Source organism: Ipomoea nil, unplaced genomic scaffold (assembly GCF_001879475.1).
Source record: "Ipomoea nil cultivar Tokyo-kokei standard unplaced genomic scaffold, Asagao_1.1 scaffold3170, whole genome shotgun sequence".
Classification (NCBI taxonomy): domain Eukaryota; kingdom Viridiplantae; phylum Streptophyta; class Magnoliopsida; order Solanales; family Convolvulaceae; genus Ipomoea; species Ipomoea nil.
The window spans coordinates 3,762,072-3,783,767 of NW_017619598.1; the positions used below are offsets into that span (position 1 = coordinate 3,762,072).

Below are 21,696 nucleotides of genomic sequence, written 5' to 3' on the forward strand. Positions count from 1 at the left end.
GTTCAGTTTGATCTGAACCGTGGTCATCCCTACGTATACGCGATAATTTGTTGGAGAAGTAAAATAAATAAAATGTTTACTTTAAGGGTAGAAATGTCAATTTAATATATCAGGAGGAAAAATCACTACTTTTAGAATAATTGAGAGGGTTAATGTGCTTACCTAAATAATTGAGGGGAAAAAATGGCTATAAGTATATAAGTTAGGCTAAAAAGTGCCATTTTCCCTTATTATTATTATAGCGGTTTAATCACAAATCACTATCCGAATCTTTAACTAATTGCTTGGCTTATTGGACCCCATCTCATTGAATTTGGCAAAACATTACATCCGACCTTTTTATTTTTAGTTCTTTTGTTCAATTTTATGTGTCATATTCACTATTTTTTTTTTTTTTCTTAATAGTAATTTCATTGTTGTTTTCAAATATATAATTTTTATATATTAGTATTAAACTAAATATTAAAAAAAAAAGAAATTATAAATAACTTAAATCGAATTTTATATTGTTATACTGACATATAAAATGAGATGGATGGAACATTTTTTTTTAAATTTAAATTATAAGGGCCCTCATTATATTTGGCCCACAACTTCAATTTGGTCCGTGGGCCTCATTTTCATTGTTGTTATTTTAATAAGCTAAATCCCTGGTGGCTATAGCTAGCTACAAGCTGTCACCATTGCTTGGACCATCAACATAAATGCCATGATTTTATTTCCTTCTTCATTTTCACTTGTTTCCCATCATATTACATTCTTCCAAAAGGTTACACTCCAACGCTAAGGACTGACTCCACACCCCGACCCCATCATATTATATATTTACATATACATAATACATGAAGAGAAAGTAGGCTTTCAAATGTTTTGTATGATCTGTTTGCCCATTGTTATACCTTGAACCACAGTCTTACATTGTGAATCTTGATTAAAAAATTATGTATCTGCAATTGATATCCTGTACTTGCAGTTAATAGTTTATGTGTCAGTAAATAAATTGAAGCCACATAACATGGTAACTATAAATACATAATTGTTTGTAATTAACATGTTATGTGCCTTTAATTTATTTACAGGCACAAAACTTGTAACTGCAAGTACAAAATATGTCAATTACAGACACATAATCTGAAAGTTATTTTGAATTAAGGTCCACAATTCAAGGTACACCCTAGTCCATGATATAATTTGCCCTGATTTGCCAAGTTGGCTTGAGTATGAACATTATTGTTTGATTGAGTTAATACCATTTGGGGCTCTCTGAGTATAGTGATTTTGTCACGTTTAGTACTAAACTTTCAAATTCACTATTTGTGGTCTTTTGACTTTCAAATTGTTACCATATGTAGTTCTTCAACTTTCAAGTTAACAACTCATAGTCCTTCAACTATCAAATTTTAACCAGCCGTGGTCCTTCCCAGAGGACCATGGCGGGTTAAATTTTGAAAGTTGAAAGACCATGACTAGTTAACATTTGATAGTTAAAGGACTATGAGTGATTAACTTGACAGTTAAAGGACCACATGTGGTTAACTTGAAAGATTATATTAGGACTAAACATAGCAAAATCACTGTACTTGGAAGACCTCAGATGATATTGACTCTTTTTTCATGTTTATTTAATGAGTGTGCAATGATTTATTCAATTTGAAGTAAAGTTTGAATGTTGAATTTGTGAATTAATAATTGGTGAGTCTTGGCCAATCATCTTGTGTTCAGATGAAACCTCTGTGGTCCTCTTAAGGGAAGGTCATACTATTGTAAATTTTAATAGGACAATAGTAGTAAAAAAAATGGTGAGTCTTGTAATATTAACACTGAGTACTATTGACTCTATTACAAGGTTCTAATACAGCTCAAAGAGTCAATTTTCCACCACCGGAATTTGATCTTGTGACCTTCCTTAAGGGGAGCCACAGAGATGCCATCTGAGCACAAGGTGCTTGAATTGGCATATCTCCATTTATTAACATGGGAAATTGTAGCATCAATATATTATTTTCTCTATTAATTAAATTTAAAATAAAGTTTAATTGCAGAGTTTATGAAGAAATGATTCTCTACTCTCTTAAATATTTACACTTGTCATATTCTTTTTTATTTGAAAGCCAACAAAGCCAAATATATAGATTAAAGCATCAAATGGTTCAAAAACAACGGTGGAGAAATTCTCCAAACAAAACGAGAGGTAAAAGCACTATCATCTTTAGCTAAAATATGGGCTACCCGATTGGCGTTCCTACTGATAAAACTAACACAACAACGAGGAATAGAACTAATCAACTGTAAACAAGAATGAATAACATGCCCAATATATGAGCGAAAATTGACTCTTGGATGTAGGTTTAGACATAGAGTTTGCGAGTCAGAGTATGGGATGACATCTGAATACCCGTGCTCCTTCAACCAAGATAGCGCTTCCCGAACTGCCATGGCTTCAGCTAATAAAGGATCCCGAGGACAATTTAAGGGGTCGTTCATCGCTGCTTCGAATGTGTTATCCCTGTTTAGGAGATAAAAACCAAATGTCGCTACATTATTTGAGGTGTGTAGGCCTGCATCCACGTATCCAATGTTGGATTCAGCACTGTGTATTTGTTGGTTTGGAACGAAAGTGGTAAGAAAAGTTCTGTATTGTGTCTAAAACACTGCCTTAAAAACATTTATGACCAGGGATTAAATCGCATGTTTTCGACCGGCACAACAGAACAAAAATCTCAGGCAATAATAATGAAAGCTGGCAGGATGGTTTTCGAACTGGGAGAAAACCTGCAGAAACTGGCAGTGTTGTTTTGTACTGTTTATAGCCCAATTGAACAACAAAGGACAGCAACTTTATATACTAATGGATTTGTAACAGCCCACCACTCACCACCCATTATTGTAGGACTACAAAATAGCCAAGACCATCTCTGTACACTCATTCATGGAGTTGTGCGGACAAGGTCACTACATGATCCACAAAAATAGGAGTGAGAAAAAAGGTTTTGGGAGCAAAACATTGACCCCACCACACGTCGTGACGAGCCAAGCCGGACTGGCCGACGGTGGCGGCGGTACACGCGTGGTTTACCCCTTTTCCCTTCTCATAACACTTCAAACTATCTCAAAAGGCTTGGAGTATATAAGTAGGGAAATAAGAGGTTATTCTATCAATGTGGGACAACTTGGTTAAGCTATAAGAAGCCTTTCCCTTTAAATGCTCCCAACAATCCCCCACCATGAAAAGGGATTAGGCTGGTGCTAACATTGCCTGAATACGACCAAAGCAAATTTTCATGCTAGGGTATAGAACTTGAACTGTCATATAGTGACATTAAATACTTCTCTGTGCGGGAGTGAATTAGATCTTGAACTCACCGAATAGACAAAGTTTGAACTTAAATGCACTTAATTTGCTCTAGTCGCCATAAATTGTGTATGGTCATACTCTTGACCCTGAAATATCCCCTGTTAGGTCTATTCTGGTTTAGACCTTCAACTCTGTCAAGTCTACCTCGACGCAGACCACCATGGTTGGCTACAGAGCATGTATGGGTTCCAGACCCATTTCCCTTGATGTATCAAAGGATAGCCTTTCTATTTAGGCCCTTTGTGAAAGGATCTGCAATATTCCTTTCAGATCTCACAAAAACCATTGTGATCACCCCATTTATTATCAACTGCCGTACAGACTCATGTCTGACTCTTATGTGTCTACGTTTCCCATTGTAGACATTGTTTTGCGCAACGCAGATGGCAGTCTGGGAATCACAGTGTATGGGAACAGCAGGTGCTAGGCAGCCCCACAATGGCACGTCTGCCAAAAGATTTCTCAGCCATTCGGCTTCCTGACTTGCTAGATCTAGAGCTATGGACTCTGACTCCATAGTTGATCTAGCTATACAGGATTGTTTGGTTGACTTCCATGATAACGCGGCTCCGCACATAGTGAACACATATCCACTAGTCGAGCTTACATCATCAGTGTCATTTACCCAGTTTGCATCACAGAACCCTTCGAGCACAGCTGGGTTTCCTTTATAGCTAAGGCCCCAGTCTATCGTGCTTCTTAGGTATAGTAGTACCCTTCTCAGTGCATCCCAATGTGGGATACCAGGGTTGTGAATATACTGACTGAGTTTATTCACAGCAAATGCAAGATCTGGTCTAGTATAGTTCATCAAGAACATTAGACTCCCAATTATCTTTGCATATTCTGCTTGAAACTCACAGGCCTCTATGTTCTTTGACAATTTGATGCTGGGATCATAGGGGGTTTTCGCCGGAGTTACATCATAACTCTCAAACCTCTTCAGTAGTTTCTCCGTGTAATGACTTTGAGATAAAATGTAACCTTTCTCTGTTTTTGTAACCTTTATTCCAAGTATTACATCAGCCTCCCCAAGATCCTTCATATCAAACTTGTCACATAGAGTTCTTTTAGTCTCTTTTATAGCTTCTATACTTGAGCTAAAGATAAGCATGCCATCTACATAGAGACAGATTATTACGATGCTAGACTCTACCTCTTTTGTGTATAAGCAGGCATCTGAGCGGTTATTGGAATAACCTAGCTCTAACAAAGTTTTATGAAACTTTTTATACCACTGCTTAGGAGCTTCTTTCAAGCCATACAGAGATCTTTTAAGTCTGCATACCTTTCCTTCTTGTCCCGGATCAACACATCCGGGAGGTTATTCCATGTAGATCTCATCTTCTAGTTCACCATTGAGGAAAGCTGTTTTCACATCCATTTGATGTACTATCAACCTGTGAAAAGATGCTAAAGCAAAAAGAACACGTATGGTAGCTATCTTTGTTACTGGTGAATAAGTATAGAAGTAATCATCACCGAATTTCTGTGTGTATCCTTTAGCTACTAGTCTGGCCCTTTAAATCTTTCAATTGAGCCATCTAGTCTCAATTTCCTCTTGAAAATCCATTTACAACCTATGGGTTTACAACCCTTAGGCAAATCCATTATTTCCCACGTATGATTAGACTGTATAGAGTCTAACTCACTTTTAATTGCTTCTCTCCATATAGTAGCGTCTACTGAGCGCATAGCTTCTTGAATGAATTTTGGTTCTTCTTCTAACACAAGTTGACATATAAATTGATCACAAAGTTCATTTAGATCTTTCAATTCCGTCATATATGTTATGAAGTCTGAGCCAAAGTTTTTCTCAATTCTAGGTTTTTTACTTCTTCTAGGCTCTTCTGAATTACATGAGAAATCAGGGAAAGAAAGATTTTGTTGAACTTTATTAGCATCTAGATCAAAAGCACCCTTCAGAGGAAACACGTGTTCAAAGAAAACTGCATCTCTAGATTCACTGATTGTACGGTTTTCTAAACACATAAATCTATAAGCTGCACTGTTTTCAGCATACCCAACAAATACTGCATTTAAGGTTTTAGGACCCAAGTTAGGCCTTTTAAAGGACGGTAGTCCCACCTTTGCCAAGCAGCCCCAAACCTTAAGGTATTTAAGATTAGGCGCATGTCCTTTCCACAGTTCATAAGGGGCTTTTTCAAACCCTTTGTGCAAGACCCTATTTAGAATGTGGTTTGCTGTTAGAACAGCTTCCCCCCACAACGAGTCAGAAGCACCTGAACTGATCAGCATAGCGTTGATCATCTCTTTAAGAGTTTATTTTTCTTTCATCTATGCCGTTTTTTTGGGGTGTGTAGGGTGCTATTACTTCGTGTATAATACCAGAAGATTCACACAGATCTTTTAGGAAATTTGATTCATATTCTCCTCCTCTATCGGATCTAATTCTTTTGATCCTTTTTTCCAACTGATTTTCTACTTCATTTTTAAAAACAACAAATTTTTGTTCAGCTTCACTTTTTGATTTCAGCAAGTATAATTTTGTATATCGGGAAAAATCATCAACAAACGTTATATATTAACGCTTACCACCTCGACTTTCAGTGGTTTTAAAGTCTGCTAAATCAGTGTGAATCAATTCTAGTAATGATGAAGTACAATGCTTTACAGTTGAAAAAGATGTTCTAGCAAATTTTGCCTCAGCGCATATTTCACATTGTTTACATGTATCATTAGACAAGTTTGGCAACATGTTCACGTTTTTCAGTCTATTTAAGCATTTTGTACCAACATGTCCTAATCTAGCATGCCAAACATTAACTGATACAGTAATATAAGCAGAATGAGCATTCTTATTATCACGAGCAATCAGAGAAGATCCAGATACATCAGGGTGATTGTTAACTATAGAAACATCTAGTACAAAAAGACCTCCACGCAGATATCCCTTCCCAATGAATTTCTCACAACGAGTCATAACCAGACTGTCAGACTCAAAAACCATCTTGATTCCAGCCTTATTTAGAAGGTCTCCGAAAATCAGATTTCTTCGAAGGGAAGGGACATAAAGCATATTTTGTAGCAATAAATGTTTTCCAGAACAAAGCAGTAATTCTACTTTTCCTCTACCACTTACCTCGGAAACGCTGGAGTTTACCATGAAGACTTGTTCTCCACCAGTGATAGGCTCAAAAGTTTTGAATGAAGCTTTGTTATTGCAAAAATGTCGTGAAGCTCCAGTGTCCACAACCCATTCATTTGGATTTTCCACCACGTTGGCCTCAGTTATAACTGCAGCTACTAAGTCAGCATCTCCCGTGTTCTCTATGAAGTTAGCTTGGTTTTTTTGGCCTCTCGTTGTTTGGCTTCTGACCATTCTGACTCGTGGACCCTTTGCGTTGATAGCACTGGGCAGCACGATGGCCTCGTTTACCACATACATAACATTCACCTGAATTTTTCCCTTTTTTCTGAATTTTTCCACCCTTACCGCGAGTGGAACTGTTATTCTTATAATTTTTCTTTTGGTTTCTAGAGTTGTCACCAATTTTTGACTTGTCAAACCCAGAGTTAGTCTCAACAATATTAGATTTAACATTGTCAGTAAGAATAACAGACCTTTGAACTAGACGGTTTTCTTCTTCGATATTCACGCTATTTATTAGCTGTTGCAGTGTGTAGCTCCTGCGGTCATGTTTCATCTTGTTCTTGAAGTCCACCCACGAGTCGGGCAGTTTTTCAATCAAGGAGTCACATAGGACCACTTCATTAACTATTCCACCTTCTGCTTTCATGTCACCAACCAGATTCTCAAACTCGTGTATCTGTTCGATTACAGGTTTGGTGTCCACCATTTTAAAGTGTAACCAACGACCCACAGCATATTTGCGTCTCCCCACATTATCAGCACCATATTTCTTAATCATTAAATCCCAAATTATTTTTGCAGATTTGTATTCAGAAAACATATCAAACAACGGGTCACTTACACGTTGGAGAATGGTTGTCCGGGCAGTCTTGTTATCTTTATCATATTTGATGCGAGCTGCCTCGGATGCTGATGAAGCTTGAGCTGATGATGACTTTGGGTCCTTGAATGCATTTGTAGACTTCAGGTCTGTTGAAGGAGATGAAGTCGTGGTCTGCGCAGCAGGTTGTGTTGCAGCCACGTTAAATTTTGCAAGATCTTCAAAAAAGACATAGTCCACATCCTTTGATTCCAGGAGCATGGGCATTTCCGCAGCCCATCTTTTGTAATTTAAACCACCAGTAAGTGATTGAACTGGAGTAACATCAGACACAGTGTTTGCTATTTCCGACATTCTTGACTCTACTTGGTAATAAATGTTTTTAACTGTTGGGTTCAGCACTGTGTATTTGTTGGTTTGGAACGAAAGTGGTAAGAAAAGTTCTGTATCTTGTCTAAAACACTGCCTTAAAAATATTTACGACCAGGGATTGAATCACATGTTTTCGACCGGCACAACAGAACAAAAATCTCAGGCAATAATAATGAAAGCTGGCAGGATGGTTTACGAACTGGGAGAAAACCTGCGAAAACTGGCAGTGTTGTTTTGTACTGTTTATAGCCCAATTGAACAACAAAGGAAAGCAGCTTTATATACTAATGGATTTGTAACAGCCCACCACTCACCACCCATTATTGTAGGACTACAAAATAGCCAAGACCATCTCTGTACACTCATTCATGGAGTTGTACGGACAAGGTCACTACATGATCAACAAAAATAGGAGTGAGAAAAAAGGTAGGAGTGAGAAAAAAGGTTTTGGGAGCAAAACGTTGACCCCACCACACCGTGCCAAGCCGAGCCGGCGGCGCGCGCGTGGTTTACCCCCTTTCCCTTCTCATAACACTTCAAACTATCTCAAAAGGCTTGGAGTATATAAGTAGGAAAATAAGAGGTTATTCTATTAATGTGGGACAACTTGGTTAAGCTATAAGAAGCCTTTCCCTTTAAATGCTCCCAACATCCAATTCTTCCAGTAAAAGCCAGCCGCTCCGGACACAAGCTAGACACCTCCACCCTTCTCCTAATCAGATTGGACGCCGTGGGGAAGAGCGATGAAAGTGCTATCCCAAGAATGACTTCCATTTGGGTGCTACCTGGAGGTTCTACAACCTATTCCAAACTTCATTAGATGGTGTGGTAATGTCACGTAATCCCCTATAGCATCCTCTTAAATCCCCTTGCCAAAACCAAATATCTACATTCTCAAAACTCACTGGTGTTTGGAGAATTAATGTAGTATCCATAGGGTCAAAAAGGTGGTGAACTAGATTTGTATCCCAGTTTTTGGCCAATGGATTAATTAGGTCCCGATCTTTTGCTCTTGAGTCATTCCGGATGGCACTGTGTGTACAAACGTGTACGTCATGGGGATCAGGAAGCGAAGGGTGTATCCATATGTTAGTATCTTTACCATCTCCAATCTTGCGTCTAACTCCTGTTCTAATTAGGTTTTGGCTTGCCACGATACTCCTCCACACATAGCTAGGATTACCGCCCAAGGATGCCTCAAGTTAAGAAAAGAAGCTTTAGGATAGTATCTAGCTTTAAACAAACGGGTCACTAGGGAAGTGGGATTGGTTAATAAACGTCACCTTTGTTTACCTAGTAAGGATAGATTAAACTCGTGTAAACGTTTGAAACCCAAGCCACCATACTTCTTGGGGGTTCACATTTGTCCCTTGAAAGCTAATGAATACCGTCAACAGAACTATTCTTACCCTACTAATACCTATTCATGAATCTTTACAAAGAGATACACAACGTCGTCTCAGATCAGGCAACAGGAAAATACTCATGGTATAGGTATGTAGGCATGGCCTGGCCACACTCTTCAAGAGTACTTCTTTACCCGCCTTAGATAATAGCCGTTTATTCAATGACCCGAATCTATGATTCAATTTCTGCTCAATATAGGAAAAAATGACTCTCCTATTTCTACCAATTACGGAAGGTAGCCCCAAATACTTACCAAAATTCTTAGATTGGGTTACTCCTAAAGCCACAGTAATTTCCTCCTTCACCTCCTCCTTAGTATTGCGGCTATATGAGATGTTTATGGTAATTCACTGCTTGCCCAGAGAAAGTTTCATAAACCTGTAGGCATCTCTTAACCTCCATAGCTTCCTGCATGTTTGCTTTAAAAAATAAAAGGCTGCCATCTGCGAAAAATAAGTGGGAAATAGGTGGTGCCCCACGTGCTACTCTACATCCATGTATTAGACTACCTTTACTCTGGGTATCCTGTAAGAACGCTTTCAGCACAAATAATAAATAATTAGGGCGATAAAGGGCCCCTTGTCTTAAACCCCTAGTGGGGGTAATTACGTCACTAGGTTTCCCATTTATCAAAACTCTATACTTCACCGTTTGAACACACATCATGACTAGATTAACCCATCTCTCATCAAAGCCCAAACCAAGTAACATTTGTCTCACAAAAGGTCACTCCATCCTTCATAAGCTTTAGCCATATCAAGTTTGAGAGCTGCCCAACCAACATATATTACCAGTTATTTTCTTCTAAGGCTTCGTTTGGAAGTAGTAAAATGACATCTGGAAAATGAGTCATTTTCCAGAAAAAATTTCCCCTTCCGGTGTTTGGCTGCACAATGGAAAATTGTCTTTTTGTGTTTGGTTCATTTTCCGAAAAATGAACAGAATTGTATACTTCAACATTTTAATTCAATGATATTGTAAAAAAAATATAGAAATCAGTTGGCCAGACTGGTTTTCTAGAAGTTTCCAGCCAGGAAACAATTTTAGATATCAGATCTGGAAAAAAATAGCCATAAAAAAAATATTTTACTATCCGAGAAAATTCTGTCTGGCGCAATCGAAAAAAAATTTGAAAAAAATACTTCTTGGACTCCTTTTTGCTTGAATTTTTTTTGGAGAACCTACACTTATATAACTTGATATCCAAAAAAAGTTTGGATTGAAAACATGTTCCAGTAATCACAGAAAATTCCGTTAAGTTCTTGGCAGTGTGCTGTCCAAAAACTTTCTGTCTGTAGCAGTTTAAGGGAAAATTCGACAAAATTACTTCTAGGCCTTGGATTGATATTAAAATTTTGATGTATGTTCTAGACTTGATGAACTTCATATCTGTAAAAATTTGTATCAAAATTAGTTACCAAATACTCAGAAAATTTCACAATCTAGGTCAAAAATTTCTGAATTTTCTGCCAGTTCCAATATATATATATATATATATATATATATATATATATATATATATATATATATATATATATATATATATATATATATATATATAATTTTATAATATCTAACTATAACCTAATAAGTAATAACCATAATCCTAGTTTAATGTTTTAAAATTTTAGACTATGGACTTTATAAGTATTGTTATGTATTATGTAATGTCTAATGTTTTGATGAACTATGTCTTATGTTTGTTATGTAACAAATTATTTTAATTATTTTTACAGTGTATACAAATAGTAAAAATTTAAAAAGTATCAAACTAACAACTTACGAGTTAAGAACAAAAAAAAAAAAAAACAAAAAAACAAAAACAAAAAAAGGTGGCGACCGCCGATCTAGCCCGCGGGGCGAGCTGGGCTGGTAAAATCCAGGCCTGACCCGCCTTGGCTCGTAGCCCGGTGGGCTTTGGCCAGCCCGCATTAATAGCTCTGGACGTGAGGAGGGTTGGGGCGTGAAGAAGACATGCGGGTTGGAAAATGACTTCCCAAAAAAAAAATGGAAAGTCATTTTCTCCTAAAACATACATATTTTTCTTTGATTAAGGCATCAGTTTCCATTGACCTCATTTTCCCCCCTCTTGCCAAACACTGGAAACCCGGAAAACATTTTACAGAAGTCATTTTTCGGGTTTCCAAACGCACCCTAAGATAGTGACCTACCTCTGAGGCAACCAATATATTATCTGAGATCAATTTGCCAATCATATTACATATAGAAGTCCGGTTCATGCCATCAGGACCAGGTCATTTATCCTTCCCCATAGAGAACAAAGCCTTTCTCAGTTTCCCACGACACAAAGGAACAAAGAAGTGATGTGTTTGATTATATTAGCATTTGCTAAGGGCATGCATCTCCAGCCAAAGAGAAAGAAAGGGGAGAAAGGAGGAGAGATAATCAAATAGAGGGGAGAAAATATTAATTTCTGGAGAAAAGCGGAGTGATGATAATCACGTCCTACATGAGACGCGTAGTAGGCGGGGAACATGCTTGCTATATTATTTAAACTTTTTATTGTTTTCTTAAATATTAAGACGTTTCAGGCTTGATTTATCATTTTATTTTTATTTTTACTAGTATTGTTACTAGTGCGTTGCACGAAATGGATTTGTTATAATATTTTAAGAATATTTGGATTAATATACAATTATATAAATTATAACAATGAATATTATATAGTGCAATTGATGAAATGAGTTGGAAAAATTATGTTTTATGATGTTATCCTTGCTTGAATTTGAGCAATTAATTGTCCAATTATCCGTGCGATGCATGGATATAATTTTTTATTATATATTTAGAATATTTAGATAATAAAATTAAAGATTAAATTATAAACAATTTTAATATTTGAAAGTGTACATTTATTTGATTATAAGATCAATGCAAAAGTATAACTTAATTAATTTAATAATATATGACTCGTTTATATGCAATTACCTTTTAAAAAAAATCGATATGTAATATGATTTATGTAATTATATTATTACTAAAATAAATATGGAAAAAAGGGATAAATAATTTAATTGTAATTATTATAAAAATAAATACAACAATCCATGTTTAGCTTAATTACCATAATAATTATTAAGTAATTATTATTAGGCAATTATACTAATATCTGTGCAATTATACTTTTATACCGTAAGTATATATTCCTTTCCATCATATCACATTTACTTTTTTCATCTTCCTCCATAACTGAATGAATTAATTGTAATGATTATAAAAAAAAAATCCAACAATGCATGTTTAATTGTAATTATATTAATATTCGTGTAATTATTAGATTAATTAACATAATAATTATTAGTCAATTATATTAATATATTTACAATTAATTCTTTAATTACCATAATAATTATTATGTAATTATACTAATATTGTACAATTATACTATTATACATTTAGTATAAATAGGGGAAGAGATTAATGGTGATGTGGAGGTGTTGGGCGTACAAATTGAGAAAAAAAAAAAAAGGAGAGAATCATTGTGGATGCCCTAATAAGGGATGAAATTGTAATGATTACTTTTGCAATAATTTATACAATTATAAAGTAATAATTTATAAATTGCAAATTATTAGAGTAATTATTTTCCGTCAATAAAATTATTACTTTATATACGAATGAGTAAATACCCAAAATGGTCCCTCGACTATAGCTAAATTCACAAATTGGTCCTCAACTTTCAATTTCACCCAATTAAGTCCTTAACTTTGTAATTTTAACACAATTTGGTCCTCTGTCTATTTGACCGTTTGTTGACTGTGATTTTTGAGGATATATATGTAATTTCATGGTCCATCGTCGGTTTTTTAAGGTTTCGGTTGCATTTCCAGACCGCACTGTTACATTTGAATCCACTGTCGAAAGCAATCTACCAAACCCGGTCACCTTCTTCATCCTCCCTTTGGATTCAATGTAGTTGAATTCGTACCAGAGCGAAGAAGACGACGTGTTTCCGAACCGGTGCAACGTCATCCTGGAGGCCTCCACGTGCTCCGACGAGAGCTGAAGGTTCTTCTGGAGATCGTCGATCACGGTCAACAAACGGTCAATTAGATGGAGGACCAAATCGTGTCAAAATTGCAAAGTTAAGGACTTAATTGGGTGAAATTGAAAGTTGAAGACCAATTTATGAATTTAGCTATAATCGAGGGACCATTTTAGGTATTTACTCTATACGAATCATACGGTTAACTCTCTATATTGTGTTATCTAAAAACAGTATTAAAAAAAAAAAAAAAAAAAAAAAAAAAAACGGATCGTTTGTGAATTGAAGATCGAATCCAATCTGAGTTAACAACGAACACACATTTTCCTTCGACTATCTCTTTTAATTTTGTCAAAATATTTTTTATTTTATTTTATTTGCATGCAGTTTTGCAGTCTCCATGTAGTCCACTTTGTGCATAAACCTTTTTTAAATAATGGTTATATCTTATATACCAAATGTTTTTGTTGTCTAAGATTGATGCTGCTTTTGCCTCTAATCCAAGCAGGTTGAGTCTAAAAAATGAAATGAATTATAAATTTATATTAGGTCTAATATGTTTAAGGAAAAAGGGTCAAATAAGCCCTCAATCATTTGCTAAAGAGTCAATTAGCCCCTCTAATTTTTTAAATGTACAATTACACCCATAAACAATGCATTTTGATGCAATGAAACCCAAATACAGGTAAATGACCTGCTGTCATAGGTCATTGAAGGTCTGGCCATTTTCCGACGTATTTTCAGGTAAAAAAGTGACCGGTGACCGTCAAAAGGTCGCTAGTCATGGACTCCGGTGACCACTATGGTTGCCTTCTCCGGCGACAAGGTGACCATAGTGGTCACCGGAGAACGGTCGCCGGCCACTTTTTTGTATGAAAATACGTCGGAAAATAACCGGATCTTCAATGACCTATGATAGCAGGTCATTTACTTGTATTTGGGCTTCATTGCATCAAAATGCATTGTTTATGGGTGTAATTGCACCTTTAAAAAGTTAAAGGAGCTAATTGACTCTTTAACAAATATTTGAGGGCCTATTTAACCCTTTTCCCTATGTTTAAAGGATGCACAATAACTACTTAACATACAATGAATGTTGCAACGGTAATTATTTTTGAAATTTCTTTAATTTTTGGATTTGCAACTTGGGCTTATGCCTAATTATCCATCTATTAATTATTCATGGATTTGGGCCGTGTCCATAATTTTGGGCCTCACGACAGCGCATAATTGAAGTGGAAAAACAACTGTGAAAGAGAAAAGGGTTAGATATAGGCAAATTATGTTGTGGAACCGTGTCTATTTTGTAAGGATAAATTATATCGTGCACCGCGGTGCATAATTGAATATGCACCGCGCGTCAGATGCTACCGTGTGTTTAAACGATACTGTCAAAACGATGTCGTTTTATTTAATGAAAACAAACAGAATCTTTGTAAAAAATAACTCTGTTCTTCAGTTTCATTTTGTATACACTGCAGTTTCAGTTCAACACAACTACAGTTTCATTTAGATATAACTACAGTTTCATTCAATATTTATACACTCAAATATGTGAAAATGTTATTTAATTTTATTTTATATACACTATAATTTCATTAAAACACAACCACATGATCATTTGAATATAATTACAGCTTCATTGTACAATATACACTCAAATATGTGAAATGTTATTCAGTTTCATTTTATATATACTATAGTTTCATTTCACCACAACTACAGTATCATTTTGATATAACTGTAGTTTCATTTGATAATATAAAAATAATACGTGAGCCAGTGTCGGTTTAGATACATTGTAGTGTCTGACGCGCGGTGCATAATCGATTATGCACCGCGGTGCACGATATAACGACCCCTTGCAAGGTGGACACGATTCCAAAACTGTTTATAATTATGAGTATATAGTTTAAAAATTATGAACATATAGTTCTATAGTTATGAATATAGAGTTGTGAACATAATTCTGAACATATACTTCAATACTTATGAATATAGAGATTCAATAATTGTGAATATAATGTTCAAAAATTATGAATATATAGCTTTATAATTATGAACATATAATTCAGTAATTATGAACATAGAGTTCTATAATTGTGAATATAGAGTTCAATAATTATGAATATGAAGTTCAAAAATTATGAATATATAGCTTTATAATTATGAACATATAATTCAGTAATTATGAATATAGAACCGTCTCCACAACATAACGATTGTCAAATATGCCTTTGAACTTTATTCGAAAGTGTAATTAGGCTCTTGAACTTTAAAAAAGTGCAATTAAACACTCAAACTTGTTAAAATGAGTCAATTAAGTCTGATTTATCGGTAACCTAAAATTTTGGCCATTGACCACTGTTCACGACTGAAAAAAAAAAATAAAAATTGCCAGCACCATTTTTTGGTCTTCTCCATGGAGAAGACGACAAGTCACGATTGCCGGATTTTTTTTTTTTTTTTTTTAATTAAAGAGTCGTCGAAAATTTTTTATTGCAAGAATTATTGTCAGAATCTTGATAGCTGGGTATTTCAGGTAAATTACTGGTTATCGGGTTTAGATGCACTAAAATGATAAGTTTAAGTGTTTAATTGTAATTTTTGAAGTTTAGGGTTCTAATTGCACTTTCGAGTAAAGTTCAATGACCTATTCGACACTTTTCCCATTCTGAAATTGTTTATGAAGTGACTTGCGCTGCGAAGTGGGCAAATTATTCTGTGGACCCGGGTCCACCTTTGCAAGGTGGACTCAGGTTCAAAATTACACAATTTATATATTGAATGTTCATAATTTATATATATTAAATGTTCATAATTTTATATACTGAATGTTCACAATTTACATACTGAATTTTCACAATTTGAATTGTGAACATTTAGTATATAAATTGTGTATTTTGACCCAAGGTGGACCCAGGTCCATGGCATAACTGTCATGCGAAGTGATGTAGGAGCTGTTGGGCAAATTCTACTATGGAGCCGTGTCTACCTTGCAAGGTGGACACAGTTGTAAAACTGTCATAATTGTGGATATAGAGTTCAAAAATTATGAACATGTTGTGAATATAATAATAATAGTAATATTATTATTAGTAAGATGCAATAGAATAATAGCTATATTTTAGCTCAGTGAGAGGAAGAGAGAATTGCTAGCTTTCATATATTACTTCTGTGTGTTAATACAATGAGTGAAGGGGGTATATATACTATAAGAATCAGGAATAAACAAATATATAATTTGCATAGCTTAGATAAATGTTAAAGTTGGTCTAGTTGGTTGTTTAATATGTAGCTTTACCTTATCATATATTAGGGTACGTGTTCCATTCTTAGTAGTTAGATTTTGTTTTGTGCTCCTTGAGCAAGATCAGGACTGCCTTGGTGAACAGATATGCTAAGTTCTCACTTGAACGAATTTGTTGAATATTAATCTCACCTTTCTTCTGAAGGTCATGAGTGAAGAAGAATTTTGGTGAAATGTGCTTTGCTCTGTCTCCCTTGATGTATTCCTCCTTTAATTGAGCGATACATGCTGCATTATCTTCATATATTGTTGTTGGAGTATCATCCACATGTAGACCACATGCCCATCTAATATATCGAGTAATTGATTTAAGCCATACACATTCCCGGCTTGCTTCATGGATAGCAATTAGCTCAGTATGATTTGAAGAAGTGGCAACAATGGTCTGCTTAGTGGAACGCCAAGATATAGTAGCACCTGCACTTATAAACAAATAACCAGTTTGGGATCGCGCTTTATGCGAATCCGAAAGGTATCCGGCATCTGCATAACCTACCAAGTCCCATTTGGAATCTTTTGTATAACATAATCCCAAATCAATTGTTCTTTGGAGGTAGTGAAATATATGTTTGATGCCATTCCAGTGCCTTCTTGTTGGACAAGAATTATACCTTACTAATAGATTAACAGAAAATGCAATATCAGGCCTTGTATTGTTAGCAAGGTACATTAGTGCGCCTATTGCACTAAGATATGGCACTTCCGAATCAAGGATTTTGTCATTATTTTCCCAAGGTCGGTAAGGATCCTTTTTCACATCAAGAGTTCGAACCACCATTGAGCTACTCAATGAATGTGCCTTGTCCATATAAAATCTTTGAAGAACTTTCTTGGTATAATTTGATTGATGAACAAAGATACCTTTATTCAAATGTTCAATCTGTAGACCAAGACAGAATTTTGGTTCTTCCAAGATCTTTCATTTCAATTTTTTTTTCAAATAATCTATTATTTTTGGGATTTCCTCAAGGGTCCCGATGATTGATCGTAGCAAAAATAAGATGTGAGCTCGGGTGTGTTATGTCGTCTTCAGGGGATTGAGGGATATGGCACGCAATACACAATCACAAGAAACTAGGCACTAGCACCAGGCAATCAACAAGAAGCTAAGCAAACTACAAGCTTAAGGAAATGATAAGACTAACACATATACACAAAGATAAACACAAAATAAAGAAATAGGACTCAAGCTAGGGAGCATTATCATCTAGATGCTTTAACAACCTAAGGGATTAGGGAGAACAAGTAAGCAAGGAATCAAACGGGAATGCACGTAGGTATCCTAGTCTATGAACCATTTTTGTGATTAATAAACAAGGATTAGAACAAGAAATTGCTCCACTTTCGTGGTGAATCAATTCCAAGTCCATCAAGCACAAAAGCATCTAAAGCCCCCAATTTCCCCTATTTTCGTAGGAAGAAATCGGGTCTATGCAAGGGGTGGCTTGGATTCATCACCCAACTCTCGTTGAGGCAAGGAATCCTCCAAAAACAAGCTAATGAATGTGTACATCAAACATTAACAAGATATAAATACAAAACCTTCACAAACACATGAACCCTAGGTTGGAGTTCTTCCCCTTTTTTGCAATAATCACAAATCAAGCATCAAGATAGAAAATACAACCCTAACTCAAGTCCATAAACTAACTACTCATGATTAAATAGCATAAAGAACACAAAAACACAAGTAATAAGCATAAATCTTGGAAAATAAAGAGATAAAAGGAAGGAGAACTTATGTATTGAAAATGGAAGAACAATCTTGAAATGTTGGAATCCAAGCTTCAAATCCAAAATTACAAGCTTGAAAAGTGTTAAGAAACATAAATCTAAGCCTAATCTAACCTAAAAATATGAAGGAGAATGAAAGAGAGTGTCTAGGGTTCTAACAAGAGTCAAAACCAAGTAGAAATGACCAAAAAATGGAGTTTATAAAATTGCAGAGCACAGTGACACGGCCAGGGACATGGCCATGTCCCTGGCCGTGTCCAAAATAGCAGTGAACACTGGAATTGCACAGAAAATACACGGCCATAGACACGGCTGTGTAGTTGGTCGTGTATTTTGGCCTTTAAAACATCAGAATTTGGAATTATGATCTTCATAAAAGTTGTAGCCCTTCGAGTTTTATTTCTATTGGCGCAAGAATCACTTCATTTGGACATTCCTAGGCCGAGATATGGTCCAAAAACCAAACAGTGGTCAGTTTTGAATTGTAAGTTTGGAACTTCAACTTCAATGATGATTTTGACCCCTGTGGCTTCCGTTTTAGACTTTTGTGTCTGAATATTAGTTGTAGCTCTTTGAGTCTTCTTTCCAATGGGACAAGAATCACATAATTTAGATATTTCTAGACCGAGATATGGCCCGAAAACAGAACAGTGGCCAATCCATGCGAGAATTTCAGCTTGTTGACACTTGTTCCACTTTTGCCTTGGTTTAATTTGTCCATATGATCAACACCATTGAAAACATCACTCTTTGGCTCCTTTGGAAGTGTTGCATCCATCTCCTTAGCTTCACCTTGGCTCCCCTTGACTCCAAATGCATCCAACATGATCTAAAATCCTTCATTTCTACTCAAAGATAATGAATTGTGCATAATGGATCAAATGAGCAAAATAAAGATCATTTTGAACAACATTGTGACACTTCATAAGCAAAAAAAGGCTAAATATGGGGTAGACATGGAGTATAAATATGAACAATTATGCACTTATCAATGATATTCATATCATCAACATAAACAGCGATTATGACAAATCCATGTCTAGATCTTTTTTATAAAAACACATGGGCAGATTTGATCATTGGTATAACCTTCTTTCAGTAAATATTCACTGAGTCTGTTATACTACATACGCCCTGATTGCTTTATTCCATATAAAGATCTTTGTAACTTTATCGAGTAAAGTTCTCGGGGGCTTGTTTTATGCCTTTCAGGCATTTTCAGTCCTTCAGGGACTTTCATGTAAATGTCACTATCAAGTAACCCATACAGATAAGCTGTTACAACATCCATTAGTTACATTTTTATCTTTTCATGCACAGTTAGGCTAATGAGGTATCGTAATGTTACAACATCCACAACGGGTGAATATCTTTCATCATAATCGATACCTGGTCTTTGAGAGAACCCATGAGCTATGAGTCTTGCTTTATACCTCATAACCTCATTGTTGTCATTTCTTTTTCTTACAAAGACCCATTTGTATCCCACAGCTTTTACCTCTTTAGGTGTTTGGACGATTGGGCCAAATACTTTTCGTTTTTCAAGCGAATTCAATTATGCTCATATTGCTTCTTTCCATTGAGGCCAATCGTCCCTATTTTGACATTCATGAATGGATCTTGGTTCATGATCCATATCATCATTCATGATACTCAATGCTACATTATATGCAAAACAGTCATTCACAATGATTTCATTTCTATTGCATATATCTTTAGCGTTAGTATAATTTATCAAGATCTCTTCATTTTTCTCAATTTCTGGTGAATGAATCTCTTTAGGAATTTCTTTCCTTTCATACTCATTTTTATGAGTTTTCTCATTTTTCTCACAAAGATCATTCTTTGTATTGACCTTTCTTTTTCGATGATTTTTACCCTTCGAACCAATAGGTCTTCCACCCTTTAAGCGTACTTGAGATTCATTCCCAGTTTGATCTTTTGGAATGTCACTACTAGCAGAAACATTAGCTGCTGGGACATAAGATTTTGTTACCCTTTTCGGGTCAACAAATGCGTCTGGCAGTTTATTTGCCAATTCACGCAAATGAATTATCCTTAAAACTTCTTGTTCACATTGTTGAGTTCTGGGATCTAGATGAAGCAATGATGGAGTATTCCATGTCAATTTCATCTTCACAATTTTATTTTCTCCTTTCAATGTTGGAAATGATGCTTCATCAAAATGGCAATATGCAAATCTTGCAGTAAACATATCTCCCGTTAATGGCTCAAGATATTTAATTATCGAGGGATATTCATAGCTAACATATATTCCCAATCTAATTTGAGGACCCATTTTAGTCCGTTGTGGTGGAGCAATAGGGACATATACTGCACAGCCAAATATTCTCAAATGAGAAACATTAGGTTCCTGATGAAAGGCTAATTGCAATGGAGAATACTTATGATAACTCGTCGGCCTAATTTGAATTTGCGCTGCTGCATGCAAAATAGCATACCCCCATGCATTTGATGGGAGTTTACTTTTCATAAGTAATGGTCTAGCTATTAATTGTAGCCTTTTGATAAGTGATTCTGCTAGACCATTTTGCGTATGAACATGCGCTAACGGATGTTCAACGTCAATCCCAAGTGATAAAAAATAATTATCAAAAGCTTGGGATGTAAATTCTCCAGCATTATCCATTCGGATTGATTTAATTGGATGGTCAAGAAAATGGGCTTGCAATTTTATTATTTGTGCAATCAATCTCGCAAATGCCATATTACGAGATGTTAATAAGCACACATGCGACCATCTAGGTGACGCATCAATCAGGACCATAAAATATTTAAATGGTCCACTATATGGATGTATTGGTCCACATATATCACCTTGAATTCTTTCAAGAAATGCCGGTGATTGAATACCAACTTTGGTTGGTGATGGCCTTATAATTAATTTTCCTTGAGAACATGCAGAACAAAAGAATTCATCTACTCGAAATATTTTATGTTCCTTCAAGGTATGACCATTTGTGCTCTCAATGATTTTTCTCATCATCACATATCTAGGATGACCCAATCGGTCGTGCCAAATCTTAAAATCATTTAAATCAGTAAACCTTTCGTTTACTATAAGATTGGCTTCAATGACACTTATTTTTGTGCAATATAAACCAGAGGGAAGAGTATGGAATTTTTCCATCGCATATTTCTTTCCCGATATTGCCTTTGTAATTTGAATGAATTCTTGATTACCTTCTTTTATAGTCTCAGCATGATATTCATTTTTTCGAATATCTTTAAAGCTCAACAAATTTCTTTGAGACTTCGGAGAGTACAATGCATTATCAATCATCAATTTTGTTCCTCCAGGCAATAATATATTGGCTTTTCCAGAGCCTTCAATCATTTTTGCACTACCACATATTGTAGTGACATATGCCTCATTTCTTTTCAATAGGCAAAACTATTTTTCTCTTTTGAGAATCGTATGTGTGGTTGCACAATCCACAATACATACATCTTCTTCATTTACCTTGGATTTTATCACAAGTGATGATATATTCATATTGTTTCTTCAACAAAACAAGGAAATAACTTTTATTAGAAATATTACAAGGATAGTAAG

General features: G+C 35.5%; 1 long non-coding RNA gene across 1 annotated transcript; it reads right to left on the reverse strand.

Moving 5' to 3' along the window:
• Positions 1-1,295: 1,295 nt before the first annotated feature.
• Positions 1,296-21,520, reverse strand: LOC109167806. Its single transcript, XR_002051908.1, has 3 exons — positions 21,380-21,520; positions 9,905-9,906; positions 1,296-1,310 (listed from the first exon to the last, which is right to left on the reverse strand). It is a non-coding gene; the product is annotated as an uncharacterized LOC109167806 (long non-coding RNA).
• Between the last annotated feature and the right edge of the window lie 176 nt (positions 21,521-21,696).